Source organism: Rutidosis leptorrhynchoides, chromosome 10 (assembly GCF_046630445.1).
Source record: "Rutidosis leptorrhynchoides isolate AG116_Rl617_1_P2 chromosome 10, CSIRO_AGI_Rlap_v1, whole genome shotgun sequence".
Taxonomy (NCBI): Eukaryota; Viridiplantae; Streptophyta; class Magnoliopsida; order Asterales; family Asteraceae; genus Rutidosis; species Rutidosis leptorrhynchoides.
This window is the reverse complement of record NC_092342.1, coordinates 308,547,965-308,553,964: the sequence shown is the minus strand read 5'-3', so window position 1 is coordinate 308,553,964 and position 6,000 is coordinate 308,547,965.

Sequence of the window (6,000 nt, the reverse complement as noted above, 5' to 3'; positions counted from 1 at the left end):
ATTAATCCAGTTCCATGTCTGGTAAAATGAACAATTATTGGTATTTATAGATATCCCGCCCACCGTACCCAGTTAAGCGTATGTGGTTATATATAAATATGTCAAATTATAAGTCTATATATTAAATTAACGAGGTATCGTTTAGTTAATATAAATCCCATTAATAGCCCATAGTCTAATTTCCACAAGTGTCGTTCTTTTGTCCAAACCCCAATTATGGTCCAAAGCCCAATTACCCAATTTTAATATTTAGTCCAACATCACGATTACTTTGGCATTAAATAAGCATAATAATAACTTAGCTACGAGACATTAATTTAAAAATAACATTAACCATAACTTACAGTGAAAAAATAGCGTAGCGTTACACGGACAGAATTTCAACTTACACCCTTACAACATTCACTATCATACCCTTATTATTAGAATTTAAAATTAAAATTAAAATTATAATATAAATATATATATATATACACGTATGAAGGAAGAAGAGAAAAAGATGTTGATTTCGATCACCAAACTGCGAAATTTATAGGACCTGAGCTGAAAAAGTGTGCCATGCGATCGCATGGCTTTTGTGCCTCCAGGCCATGCGATCGCATGGGGGTAGGTACCAGCTCACATATTTTTGTTTTCAAGCTTGTCGACGTTTTAATAAATAAATATAATATATAAATAATTATAAGAATTATTTAAATATTATATTATATTTATGTGCATAGTTGACTTGTAATTTTTAGTCCGTTGCATCGAGCGTTGAGAGTTGACTCTGGTCCCGGTTCCGGATTTTCGAACGTCCTTGCGTACAATTTAATATCTTGTATTTTGCGTTTTGTGTCTTGTACTCTTGTAATTTTGAGACGTTTCTCATCAATAATTTGAACCACTTTGATTGTACTTTGTACTTTTGAGCTTTTTGGTCGTTTACGTCTTCAATTCGTCGAATCTGTCTTTTGTCTTCACCTTTTATTATTTAAATGAATATCACTTGTAAATAGAACAATTGCAACTAAAAGCTTGTCTTTCTTGAGGGATAATGCTATGAAATATATGTTCGTTTTTAGCATTATCAAATATTCTCACACTTGAGCGTTGCCTGTCCTCAAGCAATATAGTCTTGAAATAAAAATACTAGAATCACTTCTTTATTCTTCACACTTTGTACATCAGTGATTTCTATACGGCGGTATAAACAATGGTAGTAACGTTGTGGTTTACAGTCCCACATGACTATAAAAATTTAGATCCTTTAAGGAAATTGGATCTTTATGAAAACATTTGATCTTTTAAAAATTTAATCTAGCTTTGACCCTAGATAGTTTTTCGGAATAACCCTTCACCGGTGTTTGCAAATTGTTTTTGTGGGTTTGGTGGGTTTTAGATTTGAAAATTTTAGCTCAAAACTTGTGGTTTTTGTCACCCACTTGCTAACCTTGTATTGGGAAAGCAACACGTCCAGTATACTTGCTCCGTATATTACCTTTTTAGTAAACTACCATCCGGTTGTAAAGGAAAGCGTTGAACAAGCAACTGTTAAGGCAATGTCCCCTGACATGCTTTTAATTATGGTCTATAATGTATCAGATGCAATTACTATCCTTGGTAGGAGCAATAGTAAAGCTCACCCTTATAATTTTTCGGTTTGGCACAAGGTCCTGTCTTCGACCATACTATGCAACCACCGTTCTTACGGTTGACACCCGATTTGGTTCAGGTGACCTAATGAATTCCAGATGAATTCCTAGGATTTTACTTTCAATGGTAATGAACGCATTAAAAATGGGTTTTCAGAAAACAAATCGGTTTGTAATTTCGATCAAAATATTTTCTCGTTCAAGCTCGAGTTTAGATATCATCGAATTCCATGAGTTTGTAATTCTCAATCTTTAAGATCAATCTCTAGGATTGAGTAATATCAGGCTTAAAAGCTAATTTTTGATCTTTTAAGGAGATTATCCTTTCTGGGGATCTGATTCATTAGTCTTATCCAGCTAATTTGCACGGCGTCCTCCCCATTTTAAAAGACAGATCCTCTCATGGTTAGGATAAGTCTGACCACTTGGCGACCCTGTTTGATGTTTGTAGTGACCCGAAATTTTCCATGTTTATATATATATTAAATGAAATTGTTATTTACATGATTAAGTGTTTCCAACATGTTAAGTAATCAAACTTGTTAAGACTTGATTAATTGAAATAGGTTTCATATAGACAATTGACCACCCAAGTTGACCGGTGATTCACGAACGTTAAAACTTGTAAAAACTATACGATGACATATATATGGTTATATATATAGTTAACATGATCTTATTATAATTATGTATCTCATTAGGTATTTTAACAATGAGTTATATACATAAAAATGAGACTATTAATTTAAGAAACTCGAAAAGGATATATATAACGATTATCGTTATAACAACGTCTTACTAGGTACATATGAATCATATTAAGATATTGATACACTTGGTTAATTATGTTAAATGATAATTAAATATATTATTAAGTGTATTAACAATGAAATACATATGTAAAAATAAGACTACTAACTTAATGATTTCGAAACGAGACATATATGTAACGATTATCGTTGTAACGACATTTAGCTGTATATATATCATACTAAGATATATTATATATCGTAATATCATGATAATATAACAATTTAACATCTCATTTGTTATAATAAACAATGGGTTAACAACATTCAACAAGATCGTTAACCTAAAGGTTTAAAAACAACATTTACATGTAACGACTAACGATGACTTAACGACTCAGTTAAAATGTATATACATGTAGTGTTTTAATATGTATTCATACACTTTTGAAAGACTTCAAGACACTTATCAAAATACTTCTACTTAACAAAAATGCTTACAATTACATCCTCGTTCAGTTTCATTAACAATTCTACTCGTATGCACCCGTATTCGTACTCGTACAATACACAGCTTTTAGATGTATGTACTATTGGTATATACACTTCAATGATCAGCTCTTAGCAGCCCATGTGAGTCACCTAACACATGTGGGAACCATTATTTGGCAACTAGCATGAAATATCTCATAAAATTATAAAAATATGAGTAATCATTCATGACTTATTTACATGAAAACAAAATTACATATCCTTTATATCTAATCCATACACCAACGACCAAAAACACCTACAAACACTTTCATTCTTCAATTTTCTTCATCTAATTGATCTCTCTCAAGTTCTATCTTCAAGTTCTAAGTGTTCTTCATAAATTCCAAAAGTTCTAGTTTCATAAAATCAAGAATACTTCCAAGATTGCAAGTTTACTTCCAAGTTTTCTAAATCCATTCCAAGTAATCATCCAAGATCAAGAAACCTTTGTTACTTACAGTAGGTTATCTTTCTAATACAAGGTAATAATCATATTCAAACTTTAATTCAATTTCTATAACTATAACAATCTTATTTCGAGTGGAAATCTTACTTGAAATTGTTTTCGTGTCATGATTCTGCTTCAAGAACTTTCAAGCCATCCAAGGATCCTTTGAAGCTAGATCTATTTTTCTAATTTCCAGTAGGTTTATCCAAGGAACTTTAGGTAGTAATGATGTTCATAACATCATTCGATTCATACATATAAAGCTATCTTATTCGAAGGTTTAAACTTGTAATCACTAGAACGTAGTTTAGTTAATTCTAAACTTGTTCGCAAATAAAAGTTAATCCTTCTAACTTGACTTTTAAAATAAACTAAACACATGTTCTATATCTATATGATATGCTAACTTAATGATTTAAAACCTAGAAACACGAAAAACACCGTAAAATCGGATTTACGCCGTCGTAGTAACACCGCGGGCTGTTTTGGGTTAGTTAATTAAAAACTATGATAAACTTTGATTTAAAAGTTGTTATTCTGGGAAAATGATTTTTATTATGAACATGAAACTATATCCAAAAATTATGGTTAAACTCAAAGTGGAAGTATGTTTTCTAAAATGGTCATCTAGACGTCGTTCTTTCGACTGAAATGACTACCTTTAAAAAAACGACTTGTAACTTATTTTTCTGACTATAAACTGATACTTTTTCTGTTTAGATTCATAAAATAGAGTTCAATATGAAACCATAGCAATTTGATTCACTCAAAACGGATTTAAAATGAAGAAGTTATGGGTAAAACAAGATTGGATAATTTTTCTCATTTTAGCTACGTGAAAATTGGTAACAAATCTATTCCAACCATAACTTAATCAACTTGTATTGTATATTATGTAATCTTGAGATACCATAGACACGTATACAATGTTTCAACCTATCATGTCGACACATCTATATATATTTCGGAACAACCATAGACAATCTATATGTGAATGTTGGAGTTAGCTATACAGGGTTGAGGTTGCTTCCAAAATATATATAGTTTAAGTTGTGATCAATACTGAGATATGTATACACTGGGTCGTGGATTGATTCAAGATAATATTTATCGATTTATTTCTGTACATCTAACTGTGGACAACTAGTTGTAGGTTACTAACGAGGACATCTGACTTAATAAACTTAAAACATCAAAATATATTAAAAGTGTTGTAAATATATTTTGAATATACTTTGATATATATGTATATATTGTTATAGGTTCGTGAATCAACCAGTGGTCAAGTCTTACTTCCTGACGAAGTAAAAATCTGTGAAAGTGAGTTATAGTCCCACTTTTAAAATCTAATATTTTTGGGATGAGAATACATGCAGGTTTTATAAATGATTTACAAAATAGACACAAGTATATGAAACTACATTCTATGGTTGAATTATCGAAATCGAATATGCCCCTTTTTATTAAGTCTGGTAATCTAAGAATTAGGGAACATACACCCTAATTGACGCGAATCCTAAAGATAGATCTATTGGGCCTAACAAACCCCATCTAAAGTACCGGATGCTTTAGTACTTCAAAATTTATATCATATCCGAAGGGTGTCCCGGAATGATGGGGATATTCTTATATATGCATTTTGTTAATGTCGGTTACCAGGTGTTCACCATATGAATGATTTTTATCTCTATGTATGGGATATGTATTGAAATATGAAATCTTGTGGTCTATTGTTACGATTTGATATATATAGGTTAAACCTATAACTCACCAACATTTTTGTTGACGTTTAAAGCATGTTTATTCTCAGGTGAATACTAAGAGCTTCCGCTGTTGCATACTAAAATAAGGACAAGATTTGGAGTCCATGTTTGTATGATATTGTGTAAAAACTGCATTCAAGAAACTGATTTCGATGTAACATATTTGTATTGTAAACCATTATGTAATGGTCGTATGTAAACAGGATATTTTAGATTATCATTATTTGATAATCTACGTAAAGCTTTTTAAACCTTTATTTATGAAATAAAGGTTATGGTTTGTTTTAAAAATGAATGCAGTCTTTGAAAAACGTCTCATATAGAGGTCAAAACCTCGCAACGAAATCAATTAATATGGAACGTTTTTAATCAATAAGAACGGGACATTTCAGTTGGTATCCGAGCGTTGGTCTTAGAGAACCAGAAAATTTGCATTAGTGTGTCTTATCGAGTTTGTTAGGATGCATTAGTGAGTCTGGACTTAGACCGTGTTTTCTTTAAAAATGATTGCTTAACATTTTTGTTGGAAACTATATATTATTAACATGTATATATTATATATTATGTGATATATTAATCTCTTAACATGTTTGATATTGTGTGATAGATGTCTACCTCTAGCACAAATCCCATTGACTCACCTAATAATAACGAAGAGTCGAATATATATTGGACTGATTCACAAGTTCCCGAAGAGGAACCGGAAGAAGAATCAGAACCGGAAGAAGAATCAGAACCGGAAGAGGAGGAACCGGAGGAGGAAATAGAACCGGTGGGGGAAATAATAAAACGGTTAAGTAAAAGAAAATCCTCAACCAACCGACCAAGGTTAATTATGGTCAATGGTGTTTCCGCCAAGGAAGCAAAATATT